The sequence below is a fragment of the Leucoraja erinacea genome, chromosome 5 (genome assembly GCF_028641065.1).
Source record: "Leucoraja erinacea ecotype New England chromosome 5, Leri_hhj_1, whole genome shotgun sequence".
Lineage (NCBI taxonomy): Eukaryota > Metazoa > Chordata > Chondrichthyes > Rajiformes > Rajidae > Leucoraja > Leucoraja erinaceus.
The window spans coordinates 73,689,002-73,711,980 of record NC_073381.1 but is presented as its reverse complement, the minus strand read 5'-3'; the positions used below and the strand labels follow the sequence as shown (position 1 = coordinate 73,711,980).

The window sequence follows — 22,979 nt, the reverse complement described above, 5'->3', positions numbered from 1 at the left end:
AAAAGTCTGGAGCGAGCCTTGTAAATCGGGTTGAGATGAAATGTTTTCCATTCTCGACCGTCACTTTTAAAGCGTGGCTCGTCTGCACCTGCTGTTATTTTTTTTAACCTTGTTTGCATCGCTTTTTGTTTTACCTGATGTCACTGATAGAGGCCTATTCAGGTTCAATGTGGGTCGAAGCTGAGTTGTTGAGGTTTAAAGCTGGTTTGGCTTTTGTGGTTCAGTAACCTAATAAGTGTTCTTCAAACGCTTTTAAAACTTCTGTTATTTTTATTTAAGGGGGGAAATCTGGAAATGGCTAAGGCCTTCTACCTGAGTTAGGGATATGTGAAAGCATAGAAAGCACAGACGCTGCCTGATCCTCCAGATCCCAGCATATGAAATTATGATTTGCATTGATTGCTTCAGCTGAGATCAGTACAGACAATTCGTCTGAAGAAGGGTCTCGACCCGAAACGTCACCTATTAATTGTTGTGTCTATCTTTGAAGTAAATCAGCATCTGCAGTTCCTTGGCTGTTGCGTAGCTGCAGTGGTGGTGGGGAGGAGGTGAGAGGGAAATCTAACTGATTGTGAAGGAATTGAGAAAAGTTATAATGAATAGTAAACTTACAGTTACATATGAGGATGGGATGTTTCATTAATATATTGGTGAATGAGGGGGGCAGGTCACTGGTAATATGTTGGTGCAACCAGGAATTAGTAATGCTAATTGTGGTTAGACTTTCAATATGAGATTATTTCAGTACAGATGAGAACATGTTTGCTGAGAGCACACACTGGGAGTATGTACACTGTACGGTTTTAGTCTCCTTACTGAAAAAGAGAATGCATTTGGCAGAGCAGGGGTGCAGTGAAGACTTGACAACCTGATTAATGGGATGCTGATGTATCACATGAGAAGAGATTTGAATAGACTGGGTGTATTTTCTGGAGATCAGTGCAATATGAGGTGATCACATTAAAATGTATAATATTCTTACAGGGCTCATCAGTATGGACACAGGGAGGCTGTTTCTTCTGCAACAATATTCTAGAACAAAACGTGACAGCCTTTGATATGGGACAACCTATTTAGGATGTAGGGGTGGGGGGGAGGGGAAAGACACAGTGCGGGAGTAACTCAGTGAGTCAGGCAGCATCCCTGGAGAACGTGGATAAGTGATGTTGTGGGTCTGGGTCCTTCTTCAGATTTTATTTTTGAACTTGTTGAGATGTGGCATTTAGATGTTTCTTTACTTAGTGCTAATGAATAGTTGGCATTCTCTATCCTGGAGAATGATAGATTTCTGGATAAAAAAGTGAATCAAGGCATATGTGGATAGTGTGGGGAAAATAGAGCTGAGATATAAGATCAGCCCTGATCTTGGTGAATATCAGAGTATGCTTAAAGTCACAAGACCTACTAATTTTGTAGGCAACTGAGTTTTGAATATCTTGGAGAAATTCTTAAGTAGAAAATTAGTGGGGAGGGGGGGAGAATCGGTGAAATGGACTATCATTGGTAAGATTTTTAAAAATGGTAACATGGATTTTATTGCATGAATTTAAGTTGGCTGAATGTGGCACAGGGTCCAAGATTTGAAACTTTTATTTTTGGTTCAAACAGCTCTCCAGAGTCTTCAATGAATGGGTGGGACTGATTTTCATCTGGGTAACAATGGTGCTTTTACTCTTTCCAAACAAGTGCCTTTGGTTCACTTAAATTTTTTTCTTCTAATTGTCCACATTTTTTGCTCTTAATTAGGCTGTCAGAAGTGTAATGTTTAACATAAGCACCTAGTATAAATCTATTTGGATTCTTGAATTTTGTTTTTTGATATTTATTAATACCATTAATCCACTGTTTGTCTGTTTCTCTACAAATGCTTTAATACCTAATCTGATCAGGGTCTGGCCCAAAACATTGCCTGTTTATTCCCTCTACAGACGCTGCCTGATCCTCCAGATCCCAGCATCTATGGTTCCTTGTTTATGTCTCCAGTAATTAAACTGCAGTTGTTCACAGGAAGGGACTCCAGAATACACCACTCTTTGTGTGCAAGAAAGTGTAGAGTTGCTGCCTTACAGCAAAATGCAGTGCCGGAGACCCAGGTTCGATCCCGACTATGGGTGCTGTCTGTACGGAGTTTGTACATTCTCCCCGTGATCTGCATGGGTTTTCTCCGAGATCTTCGGTTTCCTCCCACACTTCAAAGACATACAGGTTTGTAGGTTAATTGGCTTGATAAATGTAAAAATTGTCCAACCACCAGTATAGTCCCTGGTGGACTCTTCAGAAGGTACAAGGAGTCTCCTGGTGGCACTCGTCTTGTTGCTCCTACTTTTAAGATTACGTTGACTTGGTTTGTGGAGGAAAAGGCATCCATGAATCAGCTGTTCCTGTTTATCATTTCAAAGCCCATAATTTGATCACAACTAAATCTTCAAAACACAAGGGAATATATGTCAAGTTTATGCAACCTGTCATAATGTAACCCTTTAAATCCTGATTTCTTTGTTGTGGTAAATTTTCTTGGTAACATTGTAAAATTGGTATATTTTGTAACTTTCAATGCCCAATGCTGATCATTCATATCCACATTGAGTTTTGTCAAGGCTATTTGAGTTCACTTTTGATTATTAGCCACTTCAGATGAAGATTAGCTTTCCTTAAATTATTTCTTCACATGCTTTTAGTTATTTGTGGATGTGTGAATTAATCTCCTGCATTGGGAAATTAGTCTGGTCTAAGAATGATGCTCTTATCGTTCACTTGGCTCAACTTATCAAGTAATCATTTATCACAATTTAGCAGTAAATGACACACAGTGCTGGAGTAACTCAGTGGGTTAGACAGTATATGTGCAGGGAATGAACAAACATACAGAAAACATAATCTATACATGTTCTGTAGAGATACTGCCTGACCTGTAAAGTTGCTCCAGCATTTTGTCTTTCTTTGGTATAAATCAGCATCTGCAGTTCCTTTTTATTTGAATCCAGCTGTACTTTGCCTTGCTGTGCTTTGAAACTGATGATACTAGTCCGGCGACATTCCCTGACGGACATCTTGCTCTGCTGGGAAGCGAACAATTTTCAGGCAAACCAAAGAGAGTCTTTCAACCGAGTTGATGACCTTCCAGCAGCATTTGATGTCCGTCTCTGAATGTGTCCCTGGGGACAGCCGATAAGTCACAGTCCTCCATTACAGAGCTGCTCAGGATGAACCATGACCAGGATCTTTGCATCATTCTCCAGACCCTCTTTGCAAATCCATACTCTGCGAAATGATGGGCAGCCCTCTCTTCTCCATAGTAGCTGTCTCTGTGGCAGCGTGCTTGTCCTTGATGACCACTGTCTGATGGACTTGTGGTCAAAGGTGAAGAACTTTTCCACAAAGGACAGGTGGTGCGGCGTTGTTCAGGTGACTGCCACATTGCTTGGCAATGGTGACAGGCCCATCCTTCAACACAGATGACAGCTAGAATTTCACGTAATGACACTTAGTGCCCATGTGCTTTTGCTCTACACACAGCCTTGATGCAGCCACACACAAAGGTGCCCATCATGGTGAAGGCGATGTTGGGCACACCTTTGCCCCATTGTCTGCCGATTTCTGCACCGTAACCCATTGGACCTACATCATCTTTGATCCCCAGATAAACTAGAAGATGGCTTGGATGATTGCCAAGGCAGAGCGGGGGACAGGCAACTCCTGTGTCGAGGACGGTAACACCAAGAGTTCCTCACACCAAGTATTTCCTGGCTATTGAGAGGGAGCACTGTTTCTACAGTATCAATTTTTGCTTGACCTTTGTGATCTACTCTAGCAATTCTTGTTGCACGCTTCGGCCACTCTGAACCAGATCCCCAACACCTTCAGGTAGTCAGAACTGATGGAGAAGGGGATGGGAGATCGGTTGGGCCAGTTGCTGAAGAGCATAGACTCGCTCTATTTGCAGTTGACATTGATTCCCGATGCTAACTCAGAGTGGTCGCAGGTGCCGATCAATCTGCGGTCCTACTGTGGATCAGAGCAGCAGAGGGTGGCATTGTCCATGTACACTGAGGTTTTAATCTGTGTGCCCTCACTACCTGGCAATGACACCTCTCTTTTGGGTTCTAAGCAGCACACTAACATGACAGGAGCGTGGGCAACCCTGCCTTACCCCTGCCCTTTACTGGTTCAGCCACTTGCCAGTGCTCCTTGTCACACTTCAATGCTGTGAATATTGTCACCGAGCAATACTCCTTTTGAAGAGAAGGAATGGGTGACGTTTCAGGTCGAGACCCTTCTTCATGTGAAACGTTACCCATTCCTTCTCTCCAGAGATGCTGCCTGTCCTGCTGAGTAGAAAAATCATAACTTTTCCCAGGTGTCTTTCAACTTTACTCCACTTGCGTTGTCTAGTATTTGATATTTCTACCCTGGGCAAAAGATTTTATCTACCCTATTTATAAATGTTATGAACTTCCATCGGGTCTCTTCTCAGCCTCTGACACTCTTGTATTGCATTTATAAGCAGTTCACAGACTTGCATGTGGAATTATTATTACATGCAGCAATTACATGTCATTTAAATAAATGTGATGGTAATTGGACTGCTATGCCAGTGTAAAATGCCAACAATTCACAGTGACCAGGAAATGAATAAAAAAATTGGTAAGCAGCATTCATTGGAAAAGGCATAGCAGGGTGGACAGATATATTGAATAAACTGTTTCAAGAATTGATGCTGAGGTTTAGCTGGTAATTTGCATTGATAACTTGGATTCAGGAGCACAATGTCAATTAATCTGGTTCGCAAGTAATAAAATATCACAGATCATGCGATATAATGGTGAAAGCAGTGGCAGGCTGCAGGAAATTTGTTGCGAGCTGCAGTCTGCATTAATACATGCTTGACATTTTAACCAGGAATTTGAGTGTTTTTTAATCGTTTTGCACAGGCTAAAACTTGCCAGCATCTAAATTTATGGTATAACAATACAGTAAAAGGGAAGTTCAGTAACATCAAAAATCATATACAAAATGGAGTGGAAAACAAACTACTGGAGGAAATCAGCAGGCCAGGCAGCATCTGTGGAGGGAAAAGATGCTGCCTGACCCTCTGAGTTCCTCCAGCAGTTTGTTTTTTGCTCGAGATTCTAGCAATCCCTTGTGTCTGAATGTGCAAAATAGATTTTGTTTTAGTGTTTACATAGAAGAATACTGCACAGGAACCAGCCCTCATGACGATGTTGAATGTAATGCCAAGATGAACTAATCTCCTCTGTCTGCACACGATCCATATAGTGCAATCCCTGCAAATTCATGTGCCTCTCTAAAAGACTTGTAAATGCCTATTACATCTGACTCCACTACCAACCCAGACAGCCACACTGTTACTAAAAAAACATTTTTGTTTCGGACATCTCCGTTAAATTGTTCCCATCTCACCTTAGCTATGCTCTCTAGTTTTTGACATTTCCACCCTGTGAAAAAAGGTTCTTGCTGTCCACCCTATCCATGCCTCACATGATTTGACATCTATCAGGTCTCTCTTTGGCACTGCAGAGAAAACAACCCAAGCTTGTCCATGCTCTCCGTATTGCTAATACCCTTTCATCTAGTCAGCATTCTGGTGAATCTTTTCTACGCCCCCGCCAAAGCCTCCACACCCTGTAATGGAGCGACCAGAACTGCATGCAATTTTCCAAGTGCAGCCTAACCAACGTTCTGTCAACCCACAGTGTGACTCCATGGTGCTATTTATCCCCACAGCAGCATGCAATGTCCGTCTAACACAATTATTTTGTTTAAAAACCAAGGTAAGGAAATCCAGACTTTTATTTAGGAAAGTTAATAATCAGGATCAGTGCTATGACGTAAAACAGTGGCAGTATTGAGCAAATAACACCAAGATTTAGTTCATTAATACTTTACCAAGTTTGTAGAGATCAAACTGTGTAAGTTAGACTCTTGTCATTTGGAATGTCTTCACTGTATTCTGCACTCCTACGATATGAAAACTAAACTCGAGCCATTTTCCCTGACAAAGGGGCAGAGACGACAGGAGTGGAATTGGGCCATTTGGCCTGACGAGCCTGCTCTGCCATTTGATCGTGGCTGATCTATTTTTCCCCTCTCAACCCCATTTGTTTGCCTCATCCCTATAACTGAAGCTCTTACTAATCAAGAACGTATCAACCTCCATTTTACCCAATGACTGTTTGTGACAAAGAATTCCACAGATACATGACCCTCTGGTTAAAGTAAAGGGCCTGTCCAACTTGATGATTTTTTTGGGGTGACTGCCGGCATCATATCATGGTCGCCAAAAGGTTTTGAACATTTCAAAATCCAACGGCGACAAAAAAATGTTGCGACACTTGAAAAAACACTGCGCGTCAATACGTCATCACGCCGCAAATTTTTCGGTGACCTGGTACGTCAATCAATGATGCCGGCAGTCCCTGAAAAAATCGCCTAGTGGGACAGGCCTTTTAACTCCTCCTCATCTCTGTTCTAAAGGCACATTTTTCTAATTCTGAGGCCGTGCCCTTTGGCCCAAAACTCTCCCTGGACTAGAAACATCCTCTTCACAACCATATGGCAGATGAGATTAATTTTTCTTGACATCATGTTGTACTTCAATGATGCTGTCTGACCCACTGAGTTACTCCAGCACTTTGTCTTTTTTTGGTAAACCGGAATCTGCAGTTCCTTGAGTAAACATGTAACGATGTTGCAATCAGCTGAATGTCTTTTGATAAACTTTCAAACACTTTTGATGTGTCGTATTGTGTGAATTTCAATGCAACATAGTGATTTTCATGTGTGCGTAAGTGTTTGTATGCTTGTGATTTTAACGTGCATCAGACATTTGATAGGAAAATTACTGCTTGATGTTGATTTGAACGGCTGCATTTGTTGCTACTAGATTAGATGAAAGATGACAAAATGGTTCTGAATATTTTTTTTTAAATTAAAAATGAATACACATCCTCTGGAGGCGGGGGTGGTGTGGGAATCTCGGGGGAATTTCTCCACAATGACCAATAACCAAGACAAGAAGTCTTTAGCAAGATGAGTAGGAAGGTAAAATCTTGAAATCTCATTTTGCTCTCAAAGAAATACAGTGAAATACAGGAATCATATCTATAATTCAATCTTCACTGGATGAAGTTGACATAATTGTAGCAGGGTGAAGGCCACAGAGCGGCAGGAATGGAGATTTTAGCATTAATAACTTATCCTTGGTTTGAAAAATGTCATGGCTCGTGTCTTTTTATATTGTGCTCCAGTATTAGTTTAGTTTATTGTCAGATGTGCCGAGGTACAATGAAAAGCTTTTGCGTGCAAACTAGTCAGTAGAAAGACGATACACAGTGTACATAATAAAGAATATTAGAATGTGATGTACACTTCAATTATGCTGTTGCAATTTGGGAAAAATAAACTTGATTGGATTTCTTGTACATGATTTAAATAATGTCTGTACATCTTTAATAATAATAAATTTTATTTATGGGCGCCTTTCAAGAGTCTCAAGGACACCTTACAAAAATTTAGCAAGTAGAGGAAAAACGTAAGTGAAATGAAATAAATAGTAGAGACATGACTAGTACACAAATTAAAGACAGAATTCAATTCAAAACACAATATGAGGCAATTCAAGCACAGATGAAAAGGGAGGGGAACGTGGGGCTAAGGATTCTTTACATTCATGATGTCATCAAATCAATACATTAATTCTGCCATTAAAACACTGCATCTTTACAATACATTAAAGCTGCTCTTATTTCCTCTTTCAGCAATAAACCCACAAAGGATTTGAGAGGTTGTTGCACACGACCGAGCTCTTCTGTGCTGTAGTGGCAGGATGCTCGAGTGCAGTCCATGTTCTCAAAGCCCCTTGTGTTGGCTGCACCAAGCTTCAGTGCACCCCTTAGCATGTAGTCCTGTAGCCTGTAAAAGGCCAGTAAGCTGTATTTGTTTGCAGACATCTCACTTTGCTGGAAGACCAAGTTTTGGACAGATCAAAATGCTTTTTTTAGGGTCCGCATGGTGGTGCAGCAGTAGAGTTGCTGCCTTGCAACGCCAGAGACCCGGGTTTGATCCTGATTACAGGTCCTTTTCTGTACGGAGTATGTATGTTCTCCTCTTGACCCTCGTGGGCTTTCTCCAGGATCTCTGGTTTCCTTCCACACTCCAAAGACGTGTAGGTTAATTGGCTTGGTAGAATCGTAATTTGTCCCTAGTGTATGGAGGATGGTGTTAATGTGTGGGGATCGCTGGTCGGCACAGACTTAGTGGGCTGATGGGCCTGTTTCCATGCTTTATCTCTAATCTAAACTTCCTTCACGCATTGTTGATCTTCTAGTACCAGCTGACTTTAGTCTCTAATAGCCTGTAGATTAGTGTTCTCTATTCTGAACAGTTTGGGATCAACTTCAACAAACTCCTTGCATCCTGTATTGGACCTTTTCAAATGCACGGAGGTGGATGATTGTCTCTTTATTGTGGCCACCTCAAGGACAGCAGGCGTTGGGAGTGAGACTATCCATGCAGAAAGAATCTGACAAGGGAGGCTCCCTCCACCTACCAGCCAAATGCAGTTTTAGTGCTTCTTGTGGCAAAGAGACATTCTGCCCATGGCTTTGACAAACTGCTTAGGAAACTATTCCACAGGAGTTGTGTTCTTCCCCTGAAAGTTAATTTGAACTTTCTGATCTGATCAATGTCTGATGGACTTTTGGTCAAAGTTGTTTTTCCACAGAAATCTTTCTATAAAAGACAGATAGTGCAGCCAAGTCCAACTGAATAGAATATTGCATGGCAAAATGACCAGGCCCATCATTTGCAATCCCAGGGAAAGGTACAATCTCAGAATCTAATGGAGCTTGCTATCTGCTTGAATAGAAGTGGGGTCAATCACTTACTCGTGATTTACTTTACGTTTAGTTTAGAGATACAGTGCGGAAACAGACCCTTTGGCCCAATGAGTCTGCGCCGACCAGTGATCCCCCGCACACCAACACTATCCCACACATACTACGATCGATTCACAATTTCACCAAAGCCAATTAACCTACAAACCTGCACGTCTTTGTAGTGTGGGAGGAAACCCATGCAAGTCATGAAGAGAACATACAAACTCTATACCGACAGCACCCGTGGTCAGGATCAAACCCAGGTCTTTGGCGCTGTAAGGCAGCAACTGCGCCACTGTGCCGTCCTTGAATTACTTCTCATATCTCATGAGCCACCTCTCACTGTAAAGAGATATTAATGAAATCTGTCTCCACTTTCAGTGTGTCAGCACTGCATTTAGCTATCCGAGGGATAGGGTACTAAGCTCCTGGTCTACTGGGCAACAGTGCACCATTTATTTAATCCACGAATCAACCTCTGTGCTTTGCAAACATGTTATTGCACCCAAATGTTTATCTTAATATGCTCCCTTCCCCAATTCTTATACCATTGCTTTCCTTTTACCTGCCCTTTCCTTTTGATATCATTGAATACACAATCTTCCCATTGTCTCCTGTTTCAGTCGTGTTTTTGTTACATCCATAACATCGAAACAAGGCTGTTGGCAACTTCTCGCATAGTTGTGACTGAAGTTCATTGTTTTACTTTGACCTCTTCTACCTTCCATGAGTTTAACTACTTCCTACAATTCCACTTTAACGTCATCCACCTTGGTGTTTGTATTGTTCTTTCTTGGTTCAACCATAACTAAGATCTTGTGTGTAAATATCGCCTCTATTGTTATATGAAAAGCTACAGTATTGTACTTGCATGCATCCTATTTACGATAAGCTTGTCCTTAATGTCTGTAGCACTGCAGATGTTGTTTCACTTGCATGTTGATGATCATATAAATTGTAAAGCTTAGTCAATGGAACAGGATGATAAAGTTTGTGTGAATTCAAATCTGTCGGTTGATATTTTTTAAAACAAACACTTTCCAATGAATCATTGAGGGCTTTATTGACAGGGGCTCAATTTCTGCACCACACGTGACCTCTTCTTTTGTACATAAAAGGCAGAATGTCATTTGCCATTTTAGTTGACTATCTATTTTGAATATGTGAAGATGGCTGTGGATGGAAAAACATTCAGCCTTATCATGGAGGCCAAGTCAATGGATATTTTTAAGGTGGAGATTGACAGATTCTTCATTAGTAAGCTGTTAGCGGTTATTGGGGCGAAAGCAGGAGAATGGGGTTGAGGGGAAAAGATAGATCAGCCATGATTCAATGGCGGAGTAGATTTGATGGACCAAATGGCCTAATTCTGCTCCTAGAACTTGCATATTCAAGATATTTACATATTTTAATCAGATGAGCACTATACACAAAAGAGATAATAAAGGAAGTGAAAGTATTCTTGTGATGACGTTGGCTAAACGGTGTACAATTTTATTTCCGCAGTTGTCGGAGGATGACTAAATACAATAGGGCAGAACAGCTGGTCTTGAAGGGTAACCTGACGCTGGGACAAGAGCTGGAGTTTAAAGACTCTGTGAACATCATGGGCTGTGTAACCAAAAACAAATGGGTAGAGCAATTGAGTAGTTAGAGTGGGGAATTAAGTTCTTAGCATTGGCGTAACCAGATGTATGGACAAAAGTCCAATGCCCACAATAGACAATAGGTGCAGGAGTAGGCCATTCGGCCCTTCGAGCCAGCACCGCCATTCAGTGTGATCATGGCTGATCATCCCCAATCAGTACCCCTTTCCTGCCTTCTCCCCATAACCCCTGACCCCTATTTTAAGACCCCTATCTAGCTCTCTCTTGAAAGCATCCACAGAACCTGCCCCCGCCGCCCTCCGAGGCAGAGAATTCCACAGACTCACCACTCTCTGTGAGAAAAAATGTTTCCTCGTGTCCGTTCTAAATTACTTGCTCCTTATTCTTAAACTGTGGCCCCTGGTTCTGGACTCCCCCAACATCAGGAACATGTTTCCTGCCTCTAGCGTGTCCAAGCCTTTAACAATCGTATATGTTTCAATGAGATATCCTCTCATCCTTCTAAACTCCAGAGTGTACAAGCCCAGCTGCTCTATTCTCTCAGCATATGACAGTCCCACCATCCCGGGAATTAAGCTTGTAAACCTACGCTGCACTCCCTCAATAGCAAGAATGTCCTTCCTCAAATTAGGGGACCAAAACTGCACACAATACTCCAGGTGTGGTCTCACTAGTGCTCTGTGCAACTAGAGCTAGAGATGAATAGTACAGCTATAGATGAATCGGACAATATCCTAGCTTATGGAAGGACCGTTCAGCCTGATAAAGGAGAAAGAAGCTGTTCCTGAGTCTGGTGGTACGCAGTTTCAAGCTTCTGTATCTTTTGCCTGATGGTGTGGGACAAGCCTTTGATAATGCTAGCTGCTTTTCTAAATTATCATGAAGCGTAGATGGAGTCAGTGGTGGGGAGTCTGGTTTGTATGATGGACTGGGCTAACATCCATGGATTATTTATTGGCCTCGTAGACAAATGTTTAAATTAACATCCAAGCCTTGCATCTTATTGTGTACGAAGGAACTACAGATGCTGGTTTAAACCGAAGATAGACAGAAAAAGATGAAGTAACTCATCGAGAAAAGGAATAGATGACATTTTGGGTCAAAACCCTTCTTCAGAATGAAGAAGGGTCTCGACCCAAAAGGTCACATATTCCTTTTCTCCAGAGGTGCTGCCTGAACTGCTGAGTTACTACTTGCATCTTATTGTCACTCTTTGATTATTTTGTATGTTAGTTAAATACTATTGCATTTTCTCAGTTCCAGAAGGAAAAGCTGGTGGAAACTGAATAATGATGGTTAAAATTCTGATGCTAATATAAAAATAGTTTGCATAGCAGAAAGCTGAAGCTGCATTCCCTCCCTGCCTCCATTATATATAAAGTTACATAACATCTTTGGCACAGGAATGCTGATTCAACAGGGAAAAATATCTGTGATTTTGCCATTGTATACGATATCATTGTGGAAAATTCATACAAGTAGGGTGGGACCCACATCCCTGGGGCAGGGAAGAACTGGCTTCATTGTAAGCAATGCTCCTTTTGCTTCATCGAACAAACCGCATTGTAAGTTGTGAATGTATCCCACCATTCTGAATGAAGGAAGCTTTGTTTTGTGTACTTTGGGGGACTGGATGCCATTCAACTCATTTTTGGGTGTTCAGAGGATCTTTGGAAGAATTGGTTACTTCATTAGTGCAATCTATCTGGCCTGCCCAAGGACCGTCCTGTTTAAATGTCCACTCTGTTCACAACAAGAGTAGAGTATTTAATTGCCTTGTGTACCGACGATGGAACAATCAAATCCTTATTTGCAGCAGCATAACTGGCCTGTAAACTCAATACCCTTAAATAATATAATAATAAACATAAAACTTCAAATTAATAAAATTCAAACCAGTGCAAAAATCCCAAAGTCCTTAGTATAATAAAAGACAGTCCATGCAACATCATGGTTGTTTTGTGGTATTCAAAAGCTCAATGGTGGTTGAGAAGAAGCTCTTCATGAACCTGGTGATCACTGTTTTGTCAAACTGCTCCACCAGCTTCCCAGGAGTGAAATGAGAGTGTGGCCAGCATGGTGTGGGTCTTTGATATTGGCTGCCATTTTGAGGTAGCACCTCTTATAGGTATGTCAACTCAGTCTGCCATTCATTATGTTAAATTGGTTGGGACTGGAATACAATATTGAGCTTGAATTAATTAATTTAAATAAGCAGAGAATTTGTAGGTTATCATGTTTATTTTTTGCACAATCTCCAATTTTTTTTTTTGCATAATCCGCAAGCATTGCCACTTTTCATTTCACTGCACATCTCATATGCGTATGTGACAAATAAACTCGACTTGACATGGTATTGGCGCTCGATTGAGAGCACCGAGATGTTGGAAAAATTGGAGAGTGTCCAATGTAATGCCAGTATATGAAAAGGGAAACAGCTGATCTGGGCAATTACAAGACAATTAGCTTGATATTTCTACAGTTGCAGAGGAATCAATTTGGATAAAGAGAAATAAAAGTATTTACTTGGACCTCAGTATTACTTGATGAACGTTGTGGAATGGTCAGCAGTAGTAAAAGTCAAGAGTAGATGAGGGATATTCACTTGTTAAGAATTAAGGGCTGCTTAGGGCCTTGAATCTTTTGCACCATTCAATGAGATTAAGACTGACCTTTGACGGTACTTTGATAATCTGGTTTAGCATCTTTATGCACCTGTCCCACTTATGCGATTTTCCAGGTGACTGCCAGCGACTGTCAAGTTGCCCGAAAAACTGGCAACTGGAACGGCAACTATCAGAGTTGAACGCACACGAGCACACACACGAACGTACACGCACACGAACGTACACGCACACGAGCACACACGCACACACACCTGTCTGAGTGAAATTCACACGGTGCAAAGCCAATGTGATAGACGCACACCGCGATGAACAGGAAGGTTGGTGCTGTAATTAAGACGGCTAAAGCACAGTGGACGGTAAGTCCTTTAAAAGAGGAGGGGGGAGAAGGAGTGGAGACAACTTTTAAGAAGCCAGAGATACACGGCTGTGAAGCTCTGCGAACATTTAACATTACCGGTCGGTCATCCTTGGTTCTGTAAACTACTGCCTATGTTTTTCCCCCAATAAGCCAGTGAAATTCACCGGTCAGCACCGGCTACAACCTTCGAGAACCTTCAACCTCCTGGAAACCCACCAGGACCTCCTGGCGACCCACCTACGGCACGAGAATTCTCGCTACTCTCCATGGCGGCTTCATTCTAGTCGCCGCTAATTTTTCAACATGTTGAAATATTCACGGCGACCATAATGAGGCCGCGACTAGTTCCCACAATGCAGGAACTCCTCACGACCATGAAGGCGACTCCCCGGCAACCACCTGCGAACATGTCGCGACTGCATAGTCTCCTGCAGTCGCCTGAAATGTCGCCTTAGTGGGACATGCCCATTACCCTTAACTTTTTTTTTTCATGAACAAAACCTATCAATTTTAAGTTTTAAAATTTAGCGACTAGTCAAGCAATATCTGACCTTTATGAAGAGTGTTCTAAACCGTACAATTTCTGTGTCAAAAGGCTAACTTTAATTTGTTTTATTTTTTTTTTTTCCTTGACTACCAAACTAGCAGGAATATTTTCTTGACTTATCCTATCAGTGCAATATAATTTCTAGAAAAAGAAGCAGCAAATCTCTGGGGCAATATGAATGTATTATGAATTGTCCCTCATAATTTAACCTTAAGGTTGATATTGTTCTCCAGAAATTAAGGCGTACTCTCAAAGGTCAATACATCCATCATGGAGTGTAATACACAGAACTGCAGCTCTTTTAAAAAAAAAAATCAATTTTGTATTGCAGAACTTCTGCCCACTTTAGTTCTAATCCTTGAGATATAATTACCACATTCCATTAGCCTTGGTTATTTGACGCATCCGTCCTTAAAATTTTGATTCTTATTACATAAACACCCACTTTCCCCACCCCAACAAATTTCATTGAACAATGACTGTTTTTTCCATAATTCCGTAAGGTATGGAAGGAGGCCATACAATGATTGGCCTATACTAGTTCTTGAAGCATTCTGAATTCCCCGTTAATAACCTTCAGACTTTAGAGATACAGGGGTGAAACAGGCCCTTCAGCCCACCGAGTCCACGCTGACGAGCAATTGTCCCGTATACTAACTGACTCTAGGGACAGTTTTTCAATTTACTGAAGCAAATTAACCTACAAACCTGTATGTCTTTGGAGTGAGAGGAAACCAGAGCACCTGGAGAAAACTCACATGGTCACGGGGAGAACATACAAACTCGGTACAGACAGCACCAATAGTCAGTATCGAACCCAGGTCTCTGGCGTTGTAAGGCAGCAACTCTGCCACTGTGCCAGCCTATTCTCTCTCATTTTTATGACTTAACAAGTAATCTGTTCAATGCCAGCAGAGTTTTGGATACATTTGCATGAAGAAAGCATTTGAATATTCCACTAAAGGTAACAAAAACATTGATCAGACTGTCATGATAACAGAAGGTAATGGATGTTTTCAAGAGAGTTCAATTTGGCTCTTGGGGCTAACATAGAAACATAGAAATTAGGTGCAGGAGTAGGCCATTCGGCCCTTCGAGCCTGCACCGCCATTCAATATGATCATGGCTGATCATCCAACTCGGTATCCCGTACCTGCCTTCTCTCCATACCCTCTGATCCCCTTAGCCACAAGGGCCACATCTAACTCCCTCTTAAATATAGCCAATGAACTGGCCTCGACTACCCTCTGTGGCAGAGAATTCCAGAGATTCACCACTCTCTGTGTGAAAAAAGTTCTTATCTCAGTTTTAAAGGATTTCCCCTTATCCTTAAGCTGTGACCCCTTGTCCTGGACTTCCCTAACATCGGGAACAATCTTCCTGCATCTAGCCTGTCCAACCCCCTTAAGAATTTTGTAAGTTTCTATAATATCCCCTCTCAATCTTCTAAATTCTAGAGTGTATAAACCAACTCTATCCAGTCTTTCTTCATAAGACAGTCCTGACATCCCAGGAAATCAGTCTGGTGAACCTTCTCTGCACTCCCTCTATGGCAATATGTCCTTCCTCAGATTTGGAGACCAAAACTGTACGCAATACTCCAGGTGTGGTCTCACCAAGACCCTGTACAACTGCAGTAGAACCTCCCTGCTCCTATACTCAAATCCTTTTGCTATGAAAGCTAACATACCATTCGCTTTCTTCACTGCCTGCTGCACCTGCATGCCTACTTTCAATGACTGGTGTACCATGACACCCAGGTCTCGTTGCATCTCCCCTTTTCCTAGTCGGCCACCTTTAGATAATAGTCTGCTTTCCTGTTTTTGCCACCAAAATGGATAACCTCACATTTATCCACATTATACTGCATCTGCCAAACTTTTGCCCACTCACCCAGCCTATCCAAGTCACCTTGCAGTCTCCTAGCATCCTCCTCACAGCTAACACTGCCCCCCAGCTTAGTGTCATCCGCAAACTTGGAGATATTGCCTTCAATTCCCTCATCCAGATCATTAATATATATTGTAAATAGCTGGGGTCCCAGCACTGAGCCTTGCGGTACCCCACTAGTCACTGCCTGCCATTGTGAAAAGGACCTGTTTATTCCTACTCTTTGCTTCCTGTTTGCCAGCCAGTTCTCTATCCACATCAATACTGAACCCCCAATGCCGTGTGCTTTAAGTTTGTATACTAATCTCTTATGTGGGACCTTGTCGAAAGCCTTCTGGAAGTCCAGATACACCACATCCACTGGTTCTCCCCTATCCACGCTACTAGTTACATCCTCAAAAAATTCTGTAAGATTCGTCAGACATGATTTACCTTTCATAAATCCATGCTGACTTTGTCCAATGATTTCACCACTTTCCAAATGTGCTGCTATCCCATCTTTAATAACTGACTCTAGCAGTTTCCCCACTACCGATGTTAGACTAACTGGTCTGTAATTCTCCGTTTTCTCTCTCCCTCCCTTCTTAAAATGTGGAACAGAATCACGGGAAACGAGGGAAAAAGCAGGAACGGGGTACTGATGCTGAAATAACTCAGCAGGACAGGCAGCATCTCGGGAGAGAAGGATTGGCTGACCTTTTGGGTCAAGACCCTTCTTCAGACCTTCCTCAAATTAGGAGACCAAAATTGCACACAATACATCAGGTATGGTCTCAGGGCCCTGTACAACTGCAGTAGGACCTCCTTGCTCCTAAATTCACATCCTCTCGCAATGAAGGCCAACATGCCATTAACTTTCTTCACTGCCTGCTGTACCTGAATGCTTACTTTCAGTAACTGATGTACAAGCACGCCCAGGTCCCCTTTTCCTAATCTGACACCATTCCGTCTGAAGGGTCTCGCCCCGAAACGCCACGCATTTCTTCTCTCCAGAAATGCTGCCTGTCCTGCTGAGTTACTCCAGCATTTTGTGTCTATCTTTAAACTTCCTGATATCATCTCTTCCTCTCCCTCACTCAATGTTATTAGGCCCAGGAATTAAGTGTTTGAAGAAAAATACAACATCCAGAACTGAAATTGATGATTTACCTTTAAAGGGTTAATCACCTCCGTCAAATTGACAACTAAAAATAGAAATTAAGGTTGGGCAGTTATCATTTCCATTTTGTAGTGGAGGGGATTGTTACATTTGAGCAGGAACGGGGTACTGAATGTGGATGATCAGCCATGATCACAGTGAATGGTGGTGCTGGCTCGAAGGGTCGAATGGCCTAATCCTGCATCTATTGTCTATTTCAAAGGCCACTAGTTGGAATGCATCAGACAAGATGTGGTTGAAGTAAAGGCCTGAGACCTTATAAAAGAGCTTGCAAGCGCTAGATTTTTGGTTAATGAGGCAAAAATTAGACTTTCACCATTGTTTTTATATAACTAGTTGTCCTTGCCTATGGAATTTTTCATGTGTACGCGTAATGCTTCCTTCATTGTTTACTCTGAACTGGTGAAGAAGCATTTCCAATTGAATATCTTTTATGGTCTAAAGTCAACTGAGAAGAATATGTACAGTCACTTGCAAGTAAGTCAAGTCAGGATCACTGATTTACTTTGCCTAAATTTAAGCATCTGGGTGAATGATCAGGAATGGACCCATTTTATTTCTAACACCAACTTGTAAATTAAGTTCACAATTTGACATGGGTTTGCATTTTCACTTGCTGTTGTAGTGTGCTTTACCATAAGATCAGAAATCCGCTCACACAATTGCCCTAATCAATTGCAGTGATTTTGGTTCTATGCTATTGTCCCCAGAACAAAAAATCTGATCACTTTAAATACTTTGCAGAAGAGTGTACTCTTGATGATGTTTACAGCTACCCCTTGAATGGATGTCTGTTCCATGCATTTGACAGCTGAAGTCTCCAGTGTACAACTCGAACTTGCAGATAAAACTGTTGCCAACTGAATCGCACCTGCGACCTACCTCAACAACATGAACATTTGTTTGGAAGACATTGGAATTATGGTTAAAATAAAAAAAATTAAGAGGTTGTAGCTGAAAAGGCCAATGCAATTTAAAGTTAAACTATGTAGAGGAAGCAAATGTGAATGTTGTTTAGTGACCATCTAAAATGAATGAAGAATGTTGGGTGTTGTTTTATCAGGAGTGGTGGTGGTTGCAGATACTATTGTGGTATTTAAGAAGCTTTTGTATAGGCACATGGATATTCAGGGAATGGAGGGATATGCAGGGAATGGAAGGATATGGATCAGATGCAGGTAGAGGTTCCTGTTCTGTACTGTTCTATGTTCTAATGATGGGCAGTTTGTCATGTGAATAGACAATAGGTGCAGGAATAGGCCATTTGGCCCTTCGAGCCAACACGGCCATTCAATGTGATCATGGCTGATCGTCCCTAATCAGTACCCCGTTCCTGCCTTCTCCCTATATCCCCTAACTCCGCTTTCTTTAAGAGCCCTATCTAGCTCTTGAAAGTATCCAGAGAACCGGCCTCTGAGGCAGAGAATTGCACAGACTCACAGCTCTCTGTGTGAAGAAGTGTTCCCTCGTCTCTGTTTTAAATGGCTTACCCCTTATTCTTCAACAGTGGCCCCGATTCTGGACTCCCCCAACATCGGGAACATGTTTCCTGCCTCTAGCGTGTTCAAAAACCCTTAAGAAAATATAGGCTAGTTGGCAAAAGCGTTAATAAAGTGACTAATTAAAGGGTCTGTCCCACTTTCACGACCTAATTCACGACCTTTTTTACTCGTGGGCATTTTTCATCATGCTAGAAAAAACGCCCCGACCTACTTGATGCCACGAGTACCTACGACTAGCACCACGACCTACCTATGACCTTGTGACGCCATGCTGCGGGTATGAGTCAAAGGCAAACTCGGCAGAGGTCGTGAATTAGGTTGTGAAAGTGGGACAGGCCCTTGACTCTTGTAAACAATAGGCTGCTAACAAGCTCGGGGACTTTGAGGATGGCTCAAAAACAAGTTAATGAGGAATAACAGGCAGTTCGTGAATGATTAAGAAAGAACTGCAGATGCTGGAAAAATCAAAGGTAGACAAAAAATGTTGGAGAAACTCAGCAGGTGAGGCAGCATCTATGGAGAGAAGGAATAGGCGACGTTTCGGGTCGAGACTTTTCTTCTACCAGTTTGTGAATGATGTTGTAATTCAGGTGTGATCAACAAACAAGTAGAACTGGTTTTAAACTATTTGGTTATAAAATGTAGACAATATAATTGAGTTCATTCCCTTTGGATGTGAAAAGCCACCAGGATGGCCAAAAGTGGTCAACTTTGCTGCCTACACAATTCCCTTCCCTCAGTTGATATTGTTAGCAGACCCTTTCTTGGTTATTGCCCCTTCTTCAGATCTCTTTATAATACAATACAATACAATACCGTTTATTTGTCATTTGAACCTCACATGAAGTTCAAACAAAATTTGGTTTCTGCAGTCATACAAGAAAAGAACCAAGACATACACCAACACAATTTGCACAAACATCCATCACAGTGAATCTCCTCCTCACTGTGATGGAAGGCAAAGTCTTGTCTCTCCCCTGCTCTCCATTCCTCTCTCAAAGTCAAAGCCCCCAGCAGGCGCTAGCAAGTCCCACGGCCACTCAAAGCCACGCCGGGCGATGTAAGGCCCTGGTCCCGATGTCGGAGCCCCCGGCGGGCGCTAGCAAGTCCCACGGCCATTTAAAGCCGCGCCGGGCGATGCATGGCCCCGCCCCAGGTCACTCTCATCCCCGCAATTCGAGCGGGAGAAGTCGCCGTTGCCGGTGCCCCGCAAATCAGTCTCCCACCAGGGACCCGTGAGCTCCCGGTGTCACCATCCACCGGAGTCGGGTCGCAGCAGCGCGCCACCACAGCTCTCCACGCACCGAGGCCGGCCAGCTCCACGATGGTAGGTCCGCAGCTCCACAGGCTCCGTGACTTGAGCTGTTGTTCCGGTTTGAGGCCGCTCCACGGTGCTAGGCCCGAACCGCAACGGAGACCCGACAGGGAAAAGGTCGGGTCCCCGTACAGGGAAGAGTCAAAGGTTTCCCCCCCCCCCCCCCCCCCCCCCCACGCAGTGGCTCTACTGCTGTTTACCTGATGGAAAATCAAAAAATAAAAAGCGCAAATTTGGACCCAGACCTCCTCAGTCGCACTCAATTGCCCCCCTTAAAAATCAAATTGCCCCCCTGTGGGGCGTACGCCCCACGTTGGGAACCACTGCTCTAAACCTTTTTGGTCCACATACATGTCTTATAAATGTTGTTGTTGTACCTTCCTCAACTAAACCCTGATACCCATTTGATATACTCACCCCCCATGTGTGGATGAAAAAGTTGCCCAAAATGTGCTAGCCCCCCACACACCTATTCCCACCAATATGGACTGTTTACAAGCTGCTCTGGGTGATTGCTCTGGGCAATGGAGGTACCGCAGCATGAAGAGCGGGACAACCAGGTTCTGCAACAGCTTCATCCCCCAGGCCATAAGATTACTGAACAATCAACAAAACCGAGGCTAGAACTTTTTAAATATCGACACTTTTTAAAAACTTTTTATATATATTTATTTTACAGAACCATGCACATGAGGCATTTTTATGGACGCACCTAGCACTTTTTACTATTACCTGATTTTGGAGAGTCAAATGCAACGAAATTTTGTTCAAGGTGCACTGTGTCTAGGTGTATATCTGAATGACAATAACGTTTTCATTCATTACTCACCACCCCATGTGTGGAAAAAGTTGCTCTTGAGTTCCGATTCAATCTTACCTCTTAGGTTTTCCTCCCTCCCCTCAAGCGGACTTTGTTCCAATGCAGTGTGATGCAAGTGTGACTCACCGCAGGAATAGACTGAATTTTCAGAATAACATGAAATGGTCCAAAGGCAATGGTGGCCGCCTCTCACAGCAGATAATCTTAACTTCCATTCATGTAACATCAAACACTGTTGCACAATCAATCGCTCTACCAAGGGATTTGAAGTTGCTTGCAAGGGAAATGTGTGTTCCAGAAAGGAGAGAGTGCAGGGAGAGAACAAGAAGCAAACAAGCAAGAAGTTATTTTTACTATTTTTTAGAGATACAGCATAGAAACAGGCCCTTCAGCCCACCATGTCCACTGGTCACTAGTTCTATGTTATCTCACTTTCTCATCCACTCCCTACATGCAATGTATGGACACCAATTAACTCGCATCTTTGGGAAGGTTGGAGGAAACCAGGGGGAAATCTACACGGTTTCGGGGAGAATGTGCAAACTCCACCCAGTTAGCACCAGAGGTCAGGATTGAAGCCAGTTCTCTGGCGCCGTGAGGCAGCAGCTCTACCATCTGCACCATTCTGCTGCTCGATTAATAGTGCAATCAGGTTTCTGGACCAAGTGGCTGGGAAATGTGAGATTATTGTGCCAGCAGTGTGGCTGAATAGTGGACTGATTCACATTTGGGTGGGATGGCTGGTTAAGACTGTTCCAAACAAATTCTGAAAGAATGTTTCTTCTGGACAAACCAAGTGGCTGCCCAACTGCCAATTGGCAGTTTCAATTCCTGTTACCTGGCCCACAATAAAAACATTTTTTATTAAATGCACACAGGCATGAAGCCAAGCAGGTGCTTTCACTGCATGTACAAATTTATCCATCTGAAAAACATCACCCAACAAGCATGGGCTTGCATAAAGCACATTTGGAGTATCCACTCGTCCAGCAAACTATTCAATTGTGACTCCAACTATAGCTATTACCCGAGTACAAATCTCAGAAAACAAATTTTCAGCCATTCGAATTGTCCAGTTTTCAAGATTGCTTAAAGTAATTATTTTTTAAAGATTTAAAAATTCATCCCAAATATTTAACGATGTTTTTAGACATTGTATCGGCTGATATAAAAAAAGAAGGTTAAACAATGGAACGAGCTACCTGAGGCAGGGACTATCCCTGGCTGGAGGGGGAAGATCCAACCCGCCAATCTGCGGAGAAGTCTCGATGAGGTTGCCAAGTCTTCTGGTAACTTGAAGTAGCTTTTTTTTTTTTTTTTTTTTTTAAGGCTGGTTAGGTTGCAGCTATGATCTGAATAACTAAGCTTCATCACAGCTAAATCATTTAAAAGTTGTATTAGCTATGAAGAACTATCACTTTTACTATCTTAGCACCACACGTTGGAAAAGGATAAGAAAATTGGGTCTAACAATCCACGCTGTGTAGATCGATAACTTGCTCTTTCTTGACAAGCCACCTAGCTCAAAACTCATTTATCTCCATGCAATGTTAAGACTGTGCACATCAATTGCCTTTTTTGAGCTCTGTGGTGGAGCTTAGTAAACTTCAGGGTGAGAGCCTTTCAAATTGAACCAGCTCTTCCTTTCTTTGAACAGATTCTAATTTGAAGTTGTGAGTCGTTTGCTATGTTGAGCAAGCAGTTCCCTTTTTATTCCTTTCAAAACCTATTCTTGGAAATTAAATGCATAGAAAAGAACTGCAGATGCTGGTTTAAATCGAAGATACACACAATGCTGGAGTAACTCAGTGGGACAGACAACATCAGAGTCAGAAAGAAGGGTCTCGACCCGAAACGTCACCCATCTCCACTCTCCAGAGATGCTGCCTGTCCGCTGAGTCACTCCAGCATTTTGTGTCTATCTTAGAAATTAAATTCCTGACATGCAAAATTACCACTGCTCATTTCTGCCTGAGCATTATCTTACAAAATGGATCTGACCAGCACAACAAAAGCTTCCTTTTAATTTGTATGCCTCTCGTGGTTGCCTATGTTATGCTTCTTACATTTAAAGAGATGTTAATTTGATTTTATGCTCAACAACACCCATTGTTCTTTCAAAACCAACCAGTGTTTTGGTTTGATATTTCTCTGTTAACATGGCAAAGTTAAACACTTTTATTTTGGTTGGCTAGTGCCGAAAGGAATATGCTGCCTTACTTTGTAATTACTCCCCTGCTTAATTAACAGTAAGATC

At 42.4% G+C, this 22,979-nt stretch overlaps 1 protein-coding gene across 2 annotated transcripts in view; it reads left to right on the top strand.

The window, feature by feature from the left end:
• Positions 1–22,979, top strand: part of LOC129697402 (zinc finger protein 208-like) — a 34,499-nt gene that overhangs the window by 3,491 nt on the left and 8,029 nt on the right. The gene's annotated exons all lie outside the window — the stretch shown is intronic.